The 22,058-nt window shown below is 35.6% G+C and overlaps 1 long non-coding RNA gene across 6 annotated transcripts in view; it reads right to left on the bottom strand.

Moving 5' to 3' along the window:
- Positions 1-22,058, bottom strand: part of LOC113436178 (uncharacterized) — a 301,149-nt gene that overhangs the window by 216,905 nt on the left and 62,186 nt on the right. For 2 of the 6 annotated variants that reach the window (XR_015742944.1, XR_015742947.1), the window contains one exon: positions 18,836-21,227. The exons of 2 other annotated variants lie outside the window; for them this stretch is intronic. This is a non-coding gene — a long non-coding RNA (uncharacterized LOC113436178). Of the gene's footprint in view, positions 1-18,835; positions 21,228-22,058 lie in introns of those variants that run through there. 2 more of the 6 variants (XR_015742945.1, XR_015742946.1) reach the window with 2 other exon arrangements.

Genomic DNA, 22,058 nt, shown 5'->3' with positions numbered 1-22,058 from the left:
AGAGTTAAACTTTAGTTGACCAGATTCTGTGTATAGATTTGAATAAACCTTCTATACTGCAATCTTATAAATGATCCTCATTCTTTACACCTGACAATCCATTTGCTTAACAATCCAGGGATTGCTTAATGACCACAGCTGAGAGTGCTGGGATTGCAGTTGTTGAGAGTTACGTCCTGCTTAAAGACTGCTGCACTCAAGCAACCCCAACAGAATACAATCCCAACAGTGGACACAAATCAAGGTCTCTTTATATTTATCTCTGGTAATAAAACCAAAATCTGTCTTTAAATCAATGCAAGCAACATTAAAAATATTCCAGGACTAGATGATGGATAACAAAATATTAAAAGCAATAGCACTTAGACTTATATACCACTCTACAGTGCTTTACAGCCCTCTCTAAGGGGTTTATAGAGTCAGCATTTTGCTCCCAACAATCTGGGTCCTCATTTAACCAACCTCAGAAGGATGGAAGACTGAGTCAATGAGCCTGGTGACATTTGTACTGCCAAATTGCAGACAGCTAGCAGTCAGTAGCCTGCAGTTTAACTATTGCACCACCATGGCTCATGTGTTCATTGCCACAAAATATTAATCATATAAAGCTTTTGCCCGTATTTTGCTTTTCTACTCAGTTTTTCAGATGAAAAAAAGGTAATTAGAATTGTAGAATCAATGTTTTGGAGCAATTATCCTTTAACCAATGATGCACAACTTCAATATACATTTGTAAATACTTAATTTATCTTTCGCCTAAAGGATGCTTTGAAGTTCTCACTAGATGAAAATTGATGACTCTCTAGGCCAGAAGTTCCCAAATGTTCTCAGTTCACAATGCACTTAAAAAAAAAATCTCAATTTTTTTTTCATGGAACCCGTCTAAACTCCAATCAGCCTAACATCAATACCTGGAAGATACTGGAAAACAAAATAAAAAAACTGATCTGCAAACATCTAGAAACAAATAAAGGTATTACTAGAAGCCAGCACAGATTTGTTAAAAACAGATCATGCCAAACCAATGTTATTTCAGTTTTTGATAAAGTGACTAAACTAATAGATCAGCATTTGTGGACATAGTATACTTAGACTTCAGTAAGGCATTCAGCAAAGTAGACCACAACCTACTTCTTGGTAAGCTAGAAAAAAGTGGGATGGATAGCATCACCACCAGATGGATTTGTAACTGGCTGACAAACTGTACTCAACGAATAGTCCTTAATGATACGATATCAACATGGAGGGAAGTAAGCAGTGGGGTACCACAAGTTTCCTTCTTAAATCCAGGACTCTTCAATATCTTCATAAATGACTTGAATGAGGGAATAGAAGGGGAACTCATCAAATTTACAGATGACACTAAGCTGGCATGAATAGCCAACATGCTAAATAATAGGCTCAAGATCCAGATGGATCTCCACAGACTTGAACATTGGGCCTTATTTAACAAAATGAAACATACAGAAAAGTAAACCAAAACTACATCTACAGATTAGATGAAACCTGACTTAATAGTAGTAATTGTGAGAGGGATCTTGGAGTCCTAGTGGACAACCAATTAAATATGAGCTAGCAGTATGCGGCAGCAGCCAAAAAAGCCAATGCAATCCTAAATTGCATTAACAGAGGGATTGAATCAAGATCATGTGATATACTAGTACCACTCTATAAAGCCTTAATAAGGCCACACCTAGAATACTACATCAAGTTTTGATCACCACACTATAAAAAGCTGTTGAGACTCTACAAAGAATGCAGAGAAGAGCGACAAAGATGATTAGGGGACTGGAGGCTAAAACATATTGAAAATGGCTACAAGAACTGGGTATGTCTAGTCTAGTGAAGAAGACCAGGGGTGACATGATAGCAGAGTTCTAGTATTTGAGAGGCTATCACAGAGAAGAGGGGGACAACCTATTTATCAAAGCACCTGAAGGTCATACAAGGAACAATGGATGGAAACTGATCAAGGAGAGACTTAACCTATAAACAAGGAGAAGAAGTGAGAACAATCAATGAAGCTTGTGAGTCAACCAGTGAAGCACTAGAGGCTTTCAAGAAGAGACTGGACAGCCACATTTTTATTTATTTGTCAATTGCTTACAAGATAATAGGTATAAGTAAAAACATAGTTATGAATACAGGGATACATATAAGAAAAATAAATATATATAAAAGAAACAATAGAAAAGGGACGGTAGGCACGTTGGTGTGCTTATGCACGCCCCCTACGGATTTCTTAGGAAAAGGGTGAGGTCAATAGTAGAAAGTCTAAGGTTAAAGTTTTTGGGGTTTGGGGAAAAAACCACAGAGTCAGGTAGAGTATTCCAGACATTGATCACTCTGTTGCTGAAGTCGTATTTCCAGTAATCAAGTTTGGTGTGATTAACCTTGAGTTTGTATCTATTGTTTGCTCCTGTATTGTTATGGTTGAAGTTGAAGTATTCATTGACTGGTAGGACATTGCAATGTATGATTTTATATACTATACTTAGATCGGACTGAAGGCGGCGTAGTTCTAGGTTTTCTAGGTCTAGAAAATGTCAGAAATGGTGTAGGGCCTCCTGCTTGAGCAGGGGGTTGGACTAGTTGACATACAAGGTATCTTCCAACTCTGTCATGATAAGTTCTGTCCATCTAATAGCTCCTTTTCTTGAGTACTAAAATATCCTGAAGCATTCTCTCGAGTGACCCAGGATGCCCTTGGGAACTGAGGCTGGAGTCATATGAGGAATTGAATCTTCTTAAATCCTTGCAGAAGACTGCAAAACACCATGCATATTTCTGTATTCTTATGATGCTTCTGGAGAGTTGGTCAACTTCTTTTATTAGATGAAAAATGCTTATTTTTATAGAAAATATGTGTTAGTGGGTTTCTTTTAGTATCCCTCATGTTATTCATCTCAGAAGGTCTCTTCCATTTTCATTAAATAGCCCTAACAAAACTGTTACAAAAGTACCCAACACTTGCTTTACAGATAATCAGAAATAAAAAAGAAATAAAGAATGGTTTATGTTATTTAGGAAGTTAAAAAAAGGGGGAAAAAAAGACATGCAAAAAAAAGTTCAGATTGATGACATGATAAAGAGGCAATTCCCCAGTATAATCTTTCCCATTTTATTTTGCACCACAAATTTCCACTATTGTAGTATTGAAGCACAGCTATTGTGAATAATGTAATACGATAAATCTTGCATCTTTTGTTGCATAACATGCAAAACAAATGATTTTTGCAAGCAATTATACCATTATTGCAATTTTCCTCATTCAATTTCACAACAGCCTTGTTGGTTTTGCAGCAAGCTCAATCAGAAATTAGAAATCAAATGTAAATAAACACATTTCAGGAAGCAGAAAAAGAAGCTGAGTCAGGTCTAGCTCTGTGCAGTTACCATGTATTCCTTCAGCCAGCTGGCAGCCATGGGATGGCAAGGAGAGAAAGCTCTTTTCTGTACCTGGGAAGGGCGTACTCCCTTGGCTGGAGCAGCCTGAGGGGTTGAATTGATAAGAGTTTGAGGACATCAAATCAGGTTTGGCCCCTAGTTTGGCCCCTCCACAACAATCCCAGTTTCTCATGTGACCCACTTGGGAAAATTAATTGTCCATCCCTGGTCTACATTGTGTCCTTAAATATAATTAACTGGGGTCAAAGATCTCCATCCTGCATTGGACACTGTTGTACAAAAGCTACACATCTTAATTAGCATCTACTCTGACTAGATACTGATTTAATCAATCATTACTCATTTCCTGTTACTTTTTCTAGTAAAATCTTAAGATAATATGTGGGATTCTTCTTATTTTTCCTGCAGAACAAAATGGTGAGGTGGAGTAAAAATGAAAGGAGGGAGAATACTTATTTTCTAATGGTTAAATGCAGATTAAAATTTAACTTGGACGGTTGACAAGTCAAGTCCAACACTCTAATCTAGCCTTTCCAAACAATGATCCTCAGCTTTGTAGGACTCCAACTACGAACAATCTTAACTGATCCTTCTGTGGCATTGGAGCATACACTTTGATAAGGGTAGAGAATGGCAAAATTAAATTTTTAGAATTAAATATGATTCTCTATTATGGTAATGAAAAAAAAAAAGAGTTGGGATAGTACACAACGTCTTTCTCCCTAGTGGCATTAAAACAAATGTCAGTTAATTAAATATTGAAAATAAATAATAAAATTTTGGGGAAAATTATGAAATAGTAGGATTGAATCCATTAATATGTTCAACAAATAAAAAAAGTGGTTAATCTCAGTAAAATGGTCAAGATTCATTTACAAGTGAAATTTTTAAACATAAATATTCAAAATTATAAGCAAAGAAGAAAAGAACAAAGAAGACATTTAAAGACATTTTCTGGAACATCATTATAGTTAGACAGGAAAAAAACAATTCAGCCATGCTCAGATTAGTTCTTCATGGGCATATGGAAACAATCATTGATTGCTTTAATAACAAGCTGTATGTGCAAATAAAAGAGTCATAGATAGAATTTGTGGGTTTGAATGTACTTAAATAAACTGCTGCCTTCACTGACATCAATCTCCATGAATATTCTGGTCTTGATTTCCATTTCTATTAAGGGGATCAGACAAGGTTTCACAAAAGCCATGATTGCAAGGACACGCACAGACAGCCCTTTGGCTTTCATAGGTCCCTGCATTTTATAAAAGGGCTGAGAATATGCATCAAGATTCCAAAATTACCAATACAAATGGAAATAAAGGTTATCGAGAAAAGTGTTCATCAAGAAAAGATAGTTCAAATGCTTCTGGCTGCAAATCAGACAAATTATATTTTCTTTCCAATTACTAATGCTCAGCATGGTGGTGCTATATTACTAAGCCCATATCAGGTCCACAGGCAGTTGAAAACTGATCTGTTCATCTGTGGCATCGCAGGATTGAGGTCCAGATGTTAGATCAGAAACTTTGTTATGATCATGCACAAGTATATTCATTAATGGTTGCAGCTGCAGGGTATTCTCTGGGAGGAATCTTTATGTGAACATTAAAAAATGCCTTCCTGTATCAGATCAAAAGCCCATTTATTTCAGCATTCTGTTTCCATCAGAGACTGTCCAGATGTTTGGGATCTCCAAAGCTTCTGGCATCTACTGACTATCTTCTTAGGACTGCAGTGATCTATCGCTGCATATTACTATTTTAAAATTTCCTGGTGATTGATTTTGATTGCCACATCCCAGACTACAAAATGTAGTAACTGTTATATAATAGATGACTCTTATCCATGCCATGAAATTTTTCTGAACAATTCCCTCATCTTCAAAAATCATTTTTGCATGACAAGAATATTTGTGCTTGGAAAATCCAAGCTCAGAACCTGTTTTGAGATTTTTATGCAATGTTCTTTTGACCTGGATTAAATAAATGTAAAAATAAATTAAATGTATCTCTTGAAGGTGCATTTGATGCTGCTGATATGATGCAAGGAACTAACACCCAAGAAACAAGAGTCCTTCAGCAAACTGAGCTAGAGTAAAATCCAACTTTTTTTTAAGAAAAACCTAAAGAAAATATTCATAGAGTATCAATGTAACCTTCATAGGCTAGGAGAAATAAATTGAATTTGACTGGCCTCCAATGACTATAGGTTGTCTCTTTTCATTATTCAGCTGGGACAAAGATGAATCTTTGTAGATGTTGTTCAAAAGTCCTACTGTACTACACTATAGGTTATTGGAGCATTGCATAAAGATAATGTATGGTACTGTAAAAAAACAAATATGTTTACTTGCCTATATGCTATATAGGCAAGAGGATTCATTATCAGATGCATGAAGTGGATAGTCAAAGTGCTGAATGAATTAGCATTTAGGAAAAATATTTAACAACCCCAAATAAAACATGAGAGAACATGAACTTCTAAAAACAGAAAACTAGTGTGATATAGTGATTGAAGTGTTGAGATTAGATCTTAAGTTAAAGCCCACCCTCGGCTATGGAAATATTGCGCACACAAATGTTGCCTTGAGCTCTTGAAAAATAATAGAATAGTGGTAATTCTCACTGGCAATCACAATTGGCAAAGTTTTCAAAGTGGCATCTTGGTCATTAAGCAAAGCAGTTGCTAAATAAAACAGACTGTGCTTATTATCTTGAGCTTTCCTTTGCTTTTTAGACTTGGAAGATTATAAATGCAAGGATTAGTCACAAAGTTACTTGTTACTTATGCTGAAAATCAGAGTTATCTGAAGGACTATCTATCTGATGGTTTCTATCTCTTCTGTCTGACTGGACAAAATGGGCATGCTCTATATCTCACTGACAAAGATGACAGATAACAAAGACATCTGACAGGACCCTGGATAGAAAAGCAAGCAGGCCTTTTCTATCATTTTGCCAGTATTCTGTCCTCACCCCATCTGTGTTCAGAAAGTCTGAAAATCTGGCTTTTTCTTCAGGCTTTGGGTTAGTGTGAATAGATAAATCTTTACAGGATTTTTCACGTTAATGTGAAACTTTTCTTCTGTATCTACATTTTTTATTGTTCTGTTTTAATGCTGTATGCCACCCACTCTTCATGGAGTTGGGTAGCCTTCTTAATTTGACAATCAATCAATCTATCAATCAAAAAATCCAAGGCTATGAATATGTGGGTGATTGCAGACTTTGGTGGATTGAAACAGGATTAAAAGAATTCATGGGAACGGCTATATGACTGGTTACTAGGCTTGAATAGAAACTAATGGATCTTCTGGCCACGATAATAGCCGAAAGACTGAAAAAGATATTAAATAAAATTATTTATTCTGATCAGAATGGTCCCATATAGACAAATGAAGACCAAGACAAGATTAATTATGGACATCCTACAGTATTACGAGATGCACCCAAATAAACCAATGGCGCTTATGTTCGTGGAACCCCAGAAAGCTTTTGATAATTTAAATTGGTGTTTTCTCATTAATTAATTGACTAATATGAAATTTGGTGAAAATTTTTTGGGACTTATTAAAACAATTTATAAAGTACAAACGGCAAAAGTGATAGTGAATGAAGAAACCACAGATGGTATAGAAATCAGTAAAGGAGTGAAGCAAGGATGCCCACTAGCCCCATTATTATATATATTATCAGAAGAAGTATTGTTGTAACAGGTAAGACAAAACTGAGATATTAAAGGATTAACTGTCAAAAAAGAGGAGTATAAACTCCAAGCCTTTGCCGACGACATGGTATTCATAATGGAATATCCAAAAGAAACAAAGTCTTGTATTAATGAGTGAAGCAGAAGAATTTGGAAAGGTGGCAGGGCTCAAAATGAATAAAGAAAAAACTAAAATAATAACCAAAAATTGTACTAAAAAACAAAATGAAGAATTAGCAAATGAATTAGGGATGCAGATAGTAAAAAAAGTGAAATATCTCAGAATTTGGCTTACAGCAAAATGCTTGTCAATAAAGAAAGACAACTATGATAAATTAATAACTCAAATACAAAAGGGTTTAGATAACTGGGCCAAGATACAATTGTCACTGATAGGGCGGATTGCAACCATAAAAATAAATGTGTTACCAAAATTATTATTTTTGTTTCAAACCATGCCTGTTAAGCTGGGAAAGAACTTTTTTGAAGATCTAAATAAAAAAAATATTGAAATTCATTTGGCAAAAGAAAAAAGCTAGGATAAAATATAAATTATTACAAGACAGTAGAAGCAAGGGAGGATTCGGCCTCACAGACTTTGAATTATACTATCAGGCAGCAATAACCACATGGATTAAGGATTGGATTAATCTAACAGATAAAAGTATATTAACGATAGAGGGTTACAACCTACAACTTGGCTGGCATGAGTTTTTTGGGGGATGGGAAGAGTAAATACCATACTTATTTCCAAAGACATTGTATGAGAAGCACTCTATTAACTATATGGGAGAAGCTAAAAAAGAACCACTATGTGAAGGTGCCGTTATGGTTGTCAACAATGGAAGCACTAATATATCGCAATGCCTTGGATTGTCATAAAATGATAAAATATAGAGATCAATTAAACAAAAAGGGGGAAACGTATTTGGCAAGTAAATTATAAATTAACATTGTTGATCCCCTACAAAGAGAACGTGTATAAAATGTTTTACCGCTGGCACCTTCCCCCAGAGAGATTAGCTAAAATGTTCCCAAATATGATACAAAAAGTTAGAGATGTAATTACAACCAGGGAACATATTTCCATATATGGTGGACATGCCCCCATGTGCGGAGATACTGGCAAAAAAATCAGATCATGGTTAGAGGAAATAACGAAACAGAAACTGAAATTTAAACCAGATTTTTTTTTTATTAGGTATGCTAGAACCTAACATGAATAGAAATATTTGATGCTTCATATCATAACGGCCACTAGAATATCTTTTGCCCAAAATTGGAAACAGACTACAATTCCCCCCAGAAACGACAATAATTAATAAGGTATATGAATGCGCAGAGATGGACAGATTAATGAAGCTATTGAAAGATAAAGAAGGAGAATATTATAAAATATGGGATGTTTGGTACTAATGGATAAGAAAAAGACACAAAGGCATCAAATTATGATTTATGTAATACCATAAAACAATAAGGTTTACATATAAATAAATGTAAATAAAAATGTATATATGTAAAAAATGCTTAGAATGACGAAGAAGCAAACATAGAGATGTATAACACGGTAATAGAAGATATTCAAAATATAACCATTGCTATTGTAACGCTGTAAAGTGTGGAAATTTGTTTTTCATTGTCAAAACATTGAATAATTTTTTTTTTTTCAAGAAACTAATGGATCTTCATATATCATTCACAAGGCCTGCATCGTATTTATGTACCAGTATTCTGCCTGAGCGTTCCCCAAACACATTTGGAGTACTATTTTAAGAAGCAAGATCCTCAAATAGTTGATCTTCAGTCTGACCCACATTTTTCTTGCTTAATAATGGCAATTTGAAAGCATTCTTAAGATTATCAGATCTGGGGTTTAGGCATGGGCAAAACAATGAATTGCAAGAACACCCCGTCTTTCTGTCTCTCTCACACACAAAGAAAAACAGATTCAGATTTTTCTTATTGTTTATATACTTTCAATGGTATGGAGAGAATTTCCTACCTTAGAATCAAACACTCCACTGCACACAAGGCTTGCTATGTGACGATAGCTATTATATTTAACAATTTAAAGGGACCTCCAAGTAGATACAGCTTTCTTGAGTTTTGGTCCTAAGCCATATAATTTTTTCCTGAATAAAAGATATTACAGTAGGAGAGTTGGGCTGCTGCTCTTGATTTTAGCTGAATCTCAGGAACATTACAGTTGAAATCCACCCAGAGAAATATCACTCAATGAAATATTTGGGGAACTGATTTCATAATAACAGAGTTGGAAAGGACCTTGGAGGTCTCCTGCTCAGGCAAAAAATCCTATACCATTTCAGACAAATGGTTGTCCAATCTCTTCTTTAAAATGTCCAGTGTTAAGCATCCACAACTTCTAGAGGCATATCAGTCACTCCATTGATTAATTGCTCTGCTAGGAAATTTATCCTTAGTTCTAGACCAGTGGTGGCTCACCTTTTCGGCAGAGTGCCGAAATGGGAGCACATGCGCGCATGCACACAAGAAACTGGAAGAGCAGCTCCTTGACACGTGCACGCAGGAGCGCCAGAAACCAGAAGCTTAACTTCCCAGCAAGCGCGTGTGCACCAGCTACCTAGTCTTCCAGTTTCTAATGTGCATGCATGCATGAAGAACCAGCTGGCCAGCATGTACATGCGCTCCAGGGAGCTGCTCTTCTGGTTTCCAGAGCTCCCACGCATGCGAAGACCAGCTGGCCAGCGCACACATGCACTCTGGAGAGCTGTTCTTCTGGTTTCCAGTGCTCCCATGCATGAAGGCCAGCTGGCTGGCGCGCATGTGGACATCGGAGCCCAGAAGAACAACGGATGATGACTGGCATGCCTGGAGAGATGTCTCTGCGTGCCACTTCCAGTACACCTGGCATAGGTTCGCCATCACGATTCTAGGATGTTCTCTCCTTGATTAGTTTCCATCCACTGCCTGTTGTTCTGCCATCCCTATTCCCTTTTTTTATTAAACTAGACCTATCCAATTCTGGCAACCGTTCTTTATATGTTTAAGTCTCCAGTCCCCTAATCATCTTTGTTGCTCTGCTCTGTATACTTTCTAGAGTCTCAACAACTTTTTTTACATCATGGTGACCAAAATTGGATGCACTATTCCAAGTATGGTCCTACCAAGGCATTATAGAGTGGTATTAACACTTCACGTGATCTTGATTTTATCCCTCTGTTAATGGAGCCTAAGGCTGTGTTGGCTTTTTTGGCAGCTGCTTTACACTGCTGGCTCTTATTTAAGTGATTGTCCACAAGGACTCCAAGATCCCTCTAGCAGTTACTGCTATGGAGTAAGATACCACCTATTCTATACCTAAGCATTTGTTGTGCACTCCTGGCCAATGGGCTGTTTGTATCACATGCTGGGCACACCCACTCCCGGTTTAGCAAAGGGGGAAAAAACTTCTGATATCACGTGACACCATCATGATGATGTGAGTTTGACACTCCTGACTTAGACTGACTGCCCTTGACTTACAATAGTTCATTTAGTGACCATTCAAAGTTACAACAGCACCGAAAAAGTGACTTATGACAATTTTTCACACTTATCACAGTTGCAGCATCCCCATTGTCATGTAATCAAATTTTACATTGGATTTGGTATTTTTATCCAAGAACCTGGAATAGGCAGGCGTTGATGTTTGGTGGTATTATTGCAGGATGTAAGCTGTTCCAAGTCAATTTTGCAATTGACTGATGGTGGCTGACTATGCAACCGGCCCTAATAATATTATTCCTTTTTGCCTGTAATCCTAATCATAATTACAATGAGAAAAAACTACCTTAATATAATAGAACATTTCTGAGTAAATAATTATATTTCTCTTGGTTATGGGACAATTAATAGACTACTTTAAAGGGAAATGATTGTCTTGACATTTTTCTGTTTTAGCCCTCAGAATGTGGCAAATATGTATTTTTCATATGACCTCAATTTTGCCTTAAGCCAGCAGATAAAGAATGTTAAAATCCTAATCCTGTGGTTAAGATGATACAACAACACCTTGCAAAATCTTCTGAAGTGCAAGGAAAGTAAGATTTAAATTTTCTTGATTAAAACAGCCCATATAATTTCTAAAGTTAAACAAATGGTTTTTAACACAACCAGGCAGAAAACTCAACTGACTTCTTGATTTAGCACAGGAACCACAGCTGCTATTTATGCATTACGTTTTCCAGAAGTCTGTCTGTTATGTGGAATAGTTACATAATTTCAAAAAGGAAGGGATGCAATTATGCTATCAAATGATGTTGTCAAACATTGCATTTCACTACATCATGTGGATGTAGACTATGTTGCATGTCTGTTAACAGTGCATTAAATACTTGGTTGAAAACTGCCGATCTTCATTAACATTGTGTATATTATTTTAAAAACAAGAGTCCATCTTAAATCATTTCTCAATCTTGAATATATTAACTAGTGAAGAGACCCAGATTTGTACATCCAGCACTTGTCGGGGACCTGTTAAGATAGCTATATCTTTTCCTATGCTTGCATATCTGTCCAGGCAAAGGTATTTTTTATTCAAATTGGCCCTGACGGGTGCTCTGATTTACATTTTACCCTATGAATCCAGATTCCTGCCTAGACCTAATGAATATATTCAGAAATGCAGTAAGCACTGCAAAACACCTCTCTGTCTCTCTCTCCCTCCCACCCCCTTCTCTCTCTCTCTCTCTCTACACACACACACAAGATTGACGGGCTCATCTGTTTATAATAGTGCACACGCACACACAGACTTTCTGAAATTCTTTTGTACATATGTGTAACATCTGTACAAAAGGGGCAGGGCATGCACTACAATGTATGCATACAATGCAAGCTTCCATAAGGTTGCACTCCCTCCTATCCATGCCTTAAATGACATAATTGTTTATAATACTAATTTTAAAATATCAGAGGTCTCTTGAAAATTTTTCAGTATATAAGCAATATAAATAATAAAATAAGTGGATTGAATTTAGTTACATGACGAATCATGGAATTGATAAAGAAGTTAAATAAGCATGGATTCATCTTCTAATATAGATCAAATCAGACAGTGGAACTGCCACATTACATCTTACTTTAAAGTAAGTGTTTTGTATATCTTATAGGAATAAGAAGATGGTAATCTGATGGTATACTTCTAAGCTTTTTCCATACTTTTCTCAAGAGCTTTTGCCATCCTTTTTTCAGATACACAATCAAATGCCTGCTTAAACTTAATAAATGCAGCATCTAGGACAAAGCTTATTTTTCTGTATATTTCTCCACCAAATAATTTAAAATCCCCTGCTCTATTGCACTTCAAAAGATTTGATCCCATCCTAAAGTATATTTTCTAGCTCCATCCAATTTAAAAGTGTCTTGCATACATTTTGCTAAAGGTATTTAATAGACTAATTAGACAATGATAATTATCATAAAAATCTTCCATCCCCTTCTCTTCCCTAAGAGTGGCAAATGCCAGTCTTTATGTAAATAAATGATAAGGCCAGAATGGCACCCACTTAACCACCTCTAGAGAGAATAAAGATCATTCCTTTCCAGATTTCAGATGACTAATCAGACTGACAATTATTCTCTAAGGAAGATTACTGAACCAGATTCCTCCACATATATTTCATACAAAAATGCTTTCCATCTTTGTTTCAGGCTATACAAGATATGGGGGTTCTGATATACAAGTAGTTCTGCTTAATGACATCAATTGGGATTAGCAACTCTACTGATAAGGAAGTGTTTGCTAAATGGGAAATCACATGACCACAACTGTGCTTTCTGGCTGAAAAGAGGCAACCTAGTCTGTTTCTCACCTTTAGCTTTTGTTTGCTTCTTAATTATTTCCCACCACCACCACTTTGGGATCCCTGATTGACTGTTTACTGGCTTTTGTACATCAAAAGCAATGCAATCACACCACATCCTAGGGTTAGAAGGCATGGGTGAGCTACATAAACTGGCTACTCTCTTGAAATCCTTTTGTCTCCAATCTCTTCACTCTATGGATAGGATGGGGGAGGAAAAAGTAATTGATTTCTTCAGGCAATTTCTCCTCTGTCTGACCCTTTCCATTGCCAGCATGATCACATTGCTCTTGTGTAGAACAACAAACATCTTGTGCTCTTGAAATCTCTTTCTCTCCAATTTCTCTGTTCTACGGGTAGAAGGGCCAGGCAAAGGAAATATTGCCGAATTGCAGAAATCGATTGCTTTATTCTCCTGCCTCACCATTACAGTGGAGAGAGATTGGAGAGAAAGAAATTCAAGAGCGAACTGTAAAGTGTTCGTGTGGTGCATCTGTGACTCCCAGTGTAATTTCATTGCTTTCAGTGTGTATAAAAGTAAACATACTTTCTTCAAACCTTTTCTCCAATTTCTCTGCTCTGCAAGGGAGCAAAGGAAAAAAATGCAGATCAGGCACAGAACAATGCATACTCACTGGTGGTCACATGACTCAAGGGATAACTTCACATGTGCTGTGAAGTTACTTTTTTCGGCACCACCATAATTTCAAACAGCTGCTTGAATGAACGTTGGTGAGTACTATCTGTATACAAATCTACAAAAGATGGAACCACCATTCATTTATTTGCATCTAGTAGTTGATTCTACTCAATTATTATGGTTTTCTTTTTTGATGTTATTGGCTGTTTACATTTTGTTTAACACTGAAACACCAACTATGTAGGCTCTTGTTTAGGTCTTATTTTGGAACATGGCAACATGTTGCCTATATATATTGGCTTTAACACATTCAAGTTACTCTTTTGTATTATTTTACCATAGTTCCTACTAACTGTGAGTTAATTGAATTGAATTGAGCACTTTATTTATTTAAGCATGATTAGCCATACAAAGAATTTGTCTCTGATGTTTTCAATTCACAAGGTAACAAGCAATGGCTACTAAAACCAGATCTATGTGTAGCAGACATTGAGCAACAACTCAACTAGTCAAGATCCAAGCTTTATTGCCTGTGAATCCAATTACTATGCCTCCTCTATGGCATACCTAACCAAATCTGAAATATCTAAATAGTGGAGTGCCTTTATCCTGGCACGATGTCATGCTGTTATCCAAGTGGTCCTTGAAGGACAATACAAGATTCCTTACTGGGAGAGACAATGCCCCTATGACTCTAAACAGAGATACAACAGAGCATGTGCTTCTCTGATGCCTACACGAATACTAGCCTTATCTCACCTGCACTGCATAAACCTCCAGGGCACACAGGACAATTCTATATCTCCCGGATGCTTTCAGATACCAACCCCACTATAACATACAATATTGTCAGGTTCTACGTAGCGGCATTCCAAATTTTTCAGATGATGAATTGTGCAACAAACTAGACTCAATAAGCACCTAATTTGCCATATTAGATTGTTCTGTGATTTCATATAGTCTTTATGTCCACTACATCTATCTAATACGTCTACACCTTCTTTTAGATTCTGTTCTTAAAGACTTCTATGTATACTTCCTGTCTTAACTTCTTCAAACTTTTTTTTTTTTAAAGACTCTGGTGTACCTTCTATACTTTTTAATTGACTGTACACCATCCGCTGTATGTTGCTGTATGAGCATAATAAAAAAATGATTTAATTACCATAGTAACTATAATAAATTTTGGAGATAAATTCACAAGTTCCTGAAAACTTCAGGTAAGTCAAAATATTCGCCCAAGGCTGGTTATCTATTAATGAAATAAATGACAAAAATAGAATTTTTGATTTCTCCTTTATAGAAGCATCCAGTTTCCTAGTCCATTTCAGGCCTAAGGCTAAGGCCTTAATGTCTGTTGAAAAATTGCAGAATATATAGGAGGTAGCCAGATAGTCAAATAAGTAATATAAGTACTCATAGCGGTGCCTGCACAGTATGGATATCCCACAGGATAATCCCCTCTTATGTACTATTTAAGGCTGATAAATATAAGCGGATTTAGGCCAGCCTAATGACTTTTTAAGTTGTTACTACAGAGGATCTACAGAGAGAGATACATCCTCTGAATTGGGTGAAGATTGATAGAAAATAGAGCAGAACACTGAACCATTTATAGCAACAAATAATTACACACTATATACTTGTATTGGTTCATTATAAATTGCCCAAATATTTTGTTAGGCAATATTGTCTGTCTGTCTGTCTATCAACCTATCCATGCTACTATCCATGCTGTTATTTAGCAGGTAGAGATTTGTTAGGAGAAAATATATTAATAAATATAAGTCCACAGAGATTAAACTTAAAATTTCTGAGGAATGTATCTCCATGAAAAATAATGTAGTACTGTGTCCCTATAAAATCATATTTCAAATTCAGCTTTGTGTATATCTATTCAGAGGTTAATCCATTTTGTTTAGCACTGCATATATGAAGATGAATGTGCTCTGTGTGATTTTTTCACAGCTAAGCTAAATGCTATATGACCTGTACACAGACACAGCAATGGTAGGGCAGTGGATGAGAATAATTCCGAATTCTGGCAATGTAGAGAATGTTATATTAAGAGTTGCTACAATGTTGTCATCTTTCAGAAAAATATAAACTCTCTGCTCCTATCTGCACTTGGGGCAGCTACTAATGACCCGCAATTAACCAACACACATTAGAATGCACAATAGTTTGTTCTGATGTTAGGCATGTTCCTGTAGTTGTATGTGAAAGGGTGAGAACTAGATACCGAATTTCTTGGGACTGCAATTTTCTAACAAAATCTGTCTCCCTGCCTGCACAACTATGTGTTATTTCAAAGTTCGCTTGCTGAATTTCTAGTCTCATAATTAATCTTCTTTATGTCTGATCTCTTAAATCAGCCATAATGAGTAAGAATTTGGAGAGTTCTGATACCAATGTAACTGGAAATACCAGTTTGGGAAAAGCTGGTATAACCTCAAGAGAACACGGATGTCTCTAAGCCGTAAAGAGAGAAACCAACTGTCATTGGGGTTATTTCTTGTTTTCTGCTTTAGAGTCATAATCCTACATCTGAAAATATGTGCAATTAATCTTCCCCAGAACAGCTGCTTCCATAGGATAAGGCAACAATGCTTGGCATGTTATACAAGTAGGTTCTTTCCCTCCAGGCCTAAGAAAATGCTTAAGGTCAAACTTTTTAAGTTGATGAAAACCAACAAACTGAGGTTAAAAAAAAATCTTTCTGAGCTTCATTTAATTGTTAAGAGAGAAATAGGTCATATAGAAAAAAGCTTACACAACAGGCCGATATTTCAGAAGCACTGAAATTCAACAGACTGGAGATTGTAATGGCAGATGTAGCACTAATGTCCTTTAACTATATATTATTTTAGCAAAGAAATAGGTCATCATTGGATAATCTGATTAACCCCTATTCAAATTCCTCACATACATATTGCTACTACTTAACAAGGATTTTTTTTAAAAAAAATGTCCAGTTCATTCTAGTAATCATTAAATTAATGCAAATTACACTTAAAAAAAATGGTATTAAAAATTGGGAGTACTGCTGAAAGTGTTTTCAAGAAATTGATATATCTTTGGATCTCACCTCTTAATTCCCATTATAAATGTAATTACTTATAAATTATATAAATCATATTTTCTATCACTGTTAGTAATATTATAGAATAGTTGAGTACCGTGAAGAAACTAAAACCCAATCCTCATTTAACATTGGCAAATGATGCCACAACTTTTGTTCTGCCCATAGATTACTGCCCCAAATGCAGTTCTTTGGATCAATCATCTTCATGCAATTTAAAAAAAAAAGCAAATTAGACTACTACACATTTCTTTTAAAAAGAGAGGATTTTTAGTAAGCTGTAGCTATTACAAAAGAGAAATAATTTTATTGCTCCATATCAAGCAGTAACCATGATGCACCGTTACGTATGAATGGGACCACTGTCATTACTATATTCATAGTGCATAATAGAATGTTCTCTGTATTTTACACAAGCAGACATTAATAATGATTAAACAATTAGATACTATACATTTAAACTACATTAATGACCATACTGGTTTATTAAATAATTAATAAATTTATTATTAAATTTCAGAATGTGAATGGGTTCAGTACCTTCTATAAGAGTCCTCTTGTCAGTACAAATGGATAAACAACCTGAAAAAGTTCCTTTCAGGGCTGTTTTTCAAGCCAGGCTTGGAAACAAGAAATATAGCTCTCAATTCAAATTTGCTAGGAAATGTGGGGATATCCAAATTGGCCAATGGTATCCATTGTGGGTAAGTGGTGACACATAAGAAATGGCATTATGAAAATAGCACAAGTTGTGTCAGTCTTTGGATACAAGTACATAATGGCAGCATTGATATAATGACATCATCTCACACACGTTGTCATTTTGGGATTGCAGTTTGCCTATAGGAAACTTCCTACACACCAGAGGACTTCCATGCTGGTCAAAGGTGTAACAGACTGTTTTCAAATATTTGACTAAGAGATAACTCAGTTCCAATCAATGACTGAAAAGAAAAACCATATGTTGCACTCCTAATAGAACTGTACAGTAAACTAGGATTTGAGGCTGGGGAAAAACATTCTTCATTTAGTAATGGAAAAGCCCCTTTTCTATGACAGAGATTGCATAACTGTAGGAAAAGTTGAACATCAGAGTTTCTGTTAAGGAAACAGACTAGCTCATTAGGAATAAACAGAGCGGCTTATGTATACTTCTATTCATACAGATTTTGGCACCATTTGAAAAATACATTATATTAATCTAAAGCAAATTCATTCCTCCATTATAAACCCCCCCAAATTAAAATTAAATTGAAAAAGCTTATGAGAATTACACTTCTATAGTTTGAACATTTACTTTTATGTTTTTATCTTTGTACAGTTTTTTTTTTTTATGATTGTAAGCTGTCCAAAGTTATTCTGAGGTAAGATGAGCAGCCAATTATTTTACAAATAAATAAGTAAATAAATAAATAAATCACTGCATACTGTTATTGCTTTTTTAAAAGGCATGACCATTCCTGAACAATGAGATTAAAAACAATTTTTAATTTTATTTTATTTTTTGAAAAAATAAATCCAGGAAATGTATCATACAGTGTTTGAGCAGATGTGCTTAGCTGAACCAAGTTGTTCCATTTCCAGAATTCTTCTCTCTTTCAGATATTTGCTAGCTAGGAATTCTGATGATTAAAGCCTAATGTATCTGAAGGCATCAAATAGGAATTACATTTTTAAAAAATTGAATTCTATAATGCAAGTGTACACTTAATTTATCTTGGAAAAAACCTTATTATTAAGATTTTCAAATATATTCCAAAACCATAATAATGATATTGTGGTCAGTGAACTATAAGTACCGTGTTTCTCATATAATAAGGCTGGGTCTTATTTTTTTTTGAGCCCTGAAAAAATGGCTAGGCCGTCTTTTCGGGGGTGACTTAATTCCCCCCTTGCATCTTCGGGCAGGTGGCGACGGCTTGGATGTTGACCTCGGTGTTGGTGGGGCACTTTGTATCGGGGTCAATGCAGGCAGCACCATATCTGGGTGTGCAACAATAGTACTTCCTAACGGCAAGTCCCCCCACCATTCTCCCCCCATTTTGCATGTTTTAATAAAGGCCTTAATTTGGGAGAGGGGCTTAATTTCATTTCATGCCTATAAAACATGCTGGGACTTCCTATTGGGGGAGGCCGTATTGTTGGAGAAACTGTATTGTATTAATTTCTGCAAAAGCTGATACATAATGAGGACAGAGTTTTAAAGATGAACCAAAAATTTCATCTTATGATTTTTGAAAAGGTTTAGAATGTTTATGAATCAGTAAATCCAGTGGATTTATATAAAAAATAGGAGGCATAAATACAGGCATAGTTTTGGTTTTCAAACATTATTTATTAAGCAACCTTCAAATCACAGCAAATCAATATTCATTACTATTATAGACCAGCCTACATTAACCAATATTAGTGGATAAGATAATACCAAAGAGATAAGATTAAAGCATGGAACAGATTCCAACATTTATTAAATGTTGGGTTAAAGGTGATAACCTTTTTGTAATAAAGACAACAGAATAATGGAGTTGGAAGGAACCTTTCAGATCTTCTAGTCCAACCCCTGCTTAGGCAGGAAACTCTATGCCATTTCAGACAAATATTTGACAAAGATTTTCTACTTATGACAAGTAATTAAGTTTCTCTAAAACATGAACCAGAATGTAACTATCCTCTTTTTTTTGGCACAACTTTGAATTTTGTGCTATTTTATATTTTGTGCTATGTATTATTTAATGAAAATCAAGCACAAAAAGAGATATTTGGATAGTGTTTCAAATGTGTATACTAGATAAAATTCCACACATACCAATGAAAATGTAAGCAATGTGCACATAAAAATTAATTCAGAATACAAACAACATCCCCAACTTAAGGACAGATGCGTTCATTCCTGAGCAAAAGGTATTATGAAAGGTCTGAATCACCTCTTACAAAATATATAATTATATAGAGCTTCCCTTTGCAAACTACACATCACACACATCAGAGGTGGTATTCAGCAGGTTCTGACCAGTTCTGGAGAACCAGTAGCAGAGAACCGGAAAATACCACCCTGACTGGAGATTTTACAATAACCTTTCACTGCTACACCCACCAAGCCTACGCCCACAGAACCGGTAGTAATTTTTTTAAAATGCCACCACTGACACACATGTATTGTATTAATAATGTATTCATCAATCTAGATATACAATCTCCTACATTTACATTGGAAAACCCCTCACTGAAGACACTGGCTTCCTTTTAAATAAAATTGCCCTTCTGCAGTGGCATAATGCATACGTTTGAGAAAAGCAAGCATATATTTATAGATATTACAAAGACAACTGTTGAATTCAACACAAAAGTAATTTTGAAATAAATTTCTAGCCTCTAATTACAGATTTACAGCCGACTCTGATCATGTACACATCTTCTGCATGGAGATAACTATCTGCAGAAATGAAATTATGTGAAGCAAAGTATATTTTCACAACATAAGCATGCAATAAATTAAAAAGGTTGGTTTGATATTATTATTTTGTATGTTGCCAATCTACAAATTGCTGACTGTCCAGCCGCCATCTCTCTTTATGTGTATGTGTAAGTGGATGTGTGAGAAAGAAAAAGTTGAGTGTCTAAGAGAAAAAGACAAAGAGATATTATGAAAATGCCAGGACAACCATTAATCTTATCTTATCCCTTGGAAATGGCATTTCAATAAAATGAAATGGGAGAGATACATGCACTGAAAAACTTAAGTCATCTGCTATTATAATTAATTATTAGATTCCATAGTTGGGTACACCAAACAATGTTACATTCACATGTGTAGTAGCTCTTTTCAAATACAATTCTTCTAGAAAATATTTCATTCTTTTTGCAATGGATACAGCAAAATATAAAGTGGCCGATTTTGCAATTTGGGGACTGATTCAAAACACATAACCAGATTTCCTCTCCTGATATTTAGTATGAAGATGATTTTTAGGAAAAAAAACATGGAATGAGTGGCATTGAGAATATTTTTCAGGCTACCTTCTCAAAAGTTGGTGTAGTCCTGATCCTATCTACAGGAACCAGCTGAGGACATGGGGAGAAGAAAACTTAAGTTTTTTTAAAGACTCTTAATTCCCTTTGGGCTGTGGGCATCAGGAGAAGAAACATAATTCAGAATTCAAACAATAAAATGAGAAGCAGCAATTGTGTCTCTCCCCCTCCCACCATTAAAAATTGAGTTCTGTATTGTAATCCTGGCTCCCAGGCAACCTATCCGCAGCAAATCTGGGATGACGGATTTGTTTTGACTGCAGAACCATGCAGACAAATGGAACAGACAGATGGCATGATGTGTATTCATGATACATGTCCTTGTACCAGAGTCTAGTCCATACTGGCTTTTTAATATAAAAAATTAGGACAGAGCTGCAATGCCAGCAGTGTGAAGAGCTTCAAACTAACCCAATCAGAGTGGGGTGACTCTTTTTTTAATCTGAATGAATTCATAGACAGTATCATGCTGAGGAATATACTAGCATTTTTTTCCCTCCAATGGTTCTTTCTTTGTAATGATGGAGCACTGTGCCTTTAATAAATGTATATCAAAAGAGAGAAAGAGAAAGATATATATATAGAGAGAGAGAAATCAATGATGATTATAGAAGGCTAAGTTTAGAATCATTTCCCACTGGCATAAAAAGCAGATATCAGAATGCCAGATATAAGCAATATAACATTGATGATATTTAGTTCTATCATATTAAGCAAAGAATGAGGTGAAAATCCTGTGGTGGTTTGTCTCTCTTCTCTGCGTGATAAAAAAAACCACCCCCTCTTCTTCCCAAACTTCTTTTATCTGGAAGCCTGGCTGATTAAACACAAAGAAAGCAAATGCTTGTCAGCAAATGCAGTGAACATTGTTCAACATAAAAGAAGCTATTTATTCTCCAATGTAGAATCAACTGGGATATGAAGGGGTCTCTCTCTCTCTCTCTTCCCTCCCTCTCTTTCTCCTCTTGATAAAATATGCTTTTCTTTTTATTTTATTGTCTCGGCTTTGTCAAACATTCCTCATAATCTACTACCAGGTCCAAAGAAGGTTGTTGGTACCATTGCTATGCTGAATATGGGCTTATTTCAGAGAATCTGTGAGAACAATTAACCAGGAAATTCTCCTATTCAAATCTCACCTTCCCTCTGAATTCACCAGGCAATCATAAGATATATCTTAATTTAATTCTTTCTGTAATTGCTAGGTTGGGAATAATAATAATAATGATCTTGCATAGGAATATGCAGTAAGGTTGCTTGAAAACTGAGCAAGTTGTTGCACTGATCATAACAACATACATTTCAACATCAGGTTTTTTTTTCAAATACTTTTATCACATGGTTTCGTTTAGTCACCATATGAACC

This window comes from Pseudonaja textilis, chromosome 3, assembly GCF_049901715.1.
Source record: "Pseudonaja textilis isolate UNSWEBS1 chromosome 3, rPseTex1.2, whole genome shotgun sequence".
Lineage (NCBI taxonomy): Eukaryota > Metazoa > Chordata > Lepidosauria > Squamata > Elapidae > Pseudonaja > Pseudonaja textilis.
The sequence above is the reverse complement of the archived record's forward strand: the minus strand, read 5'-3'. Positions and strand labels throughout refer to the sequence as shown.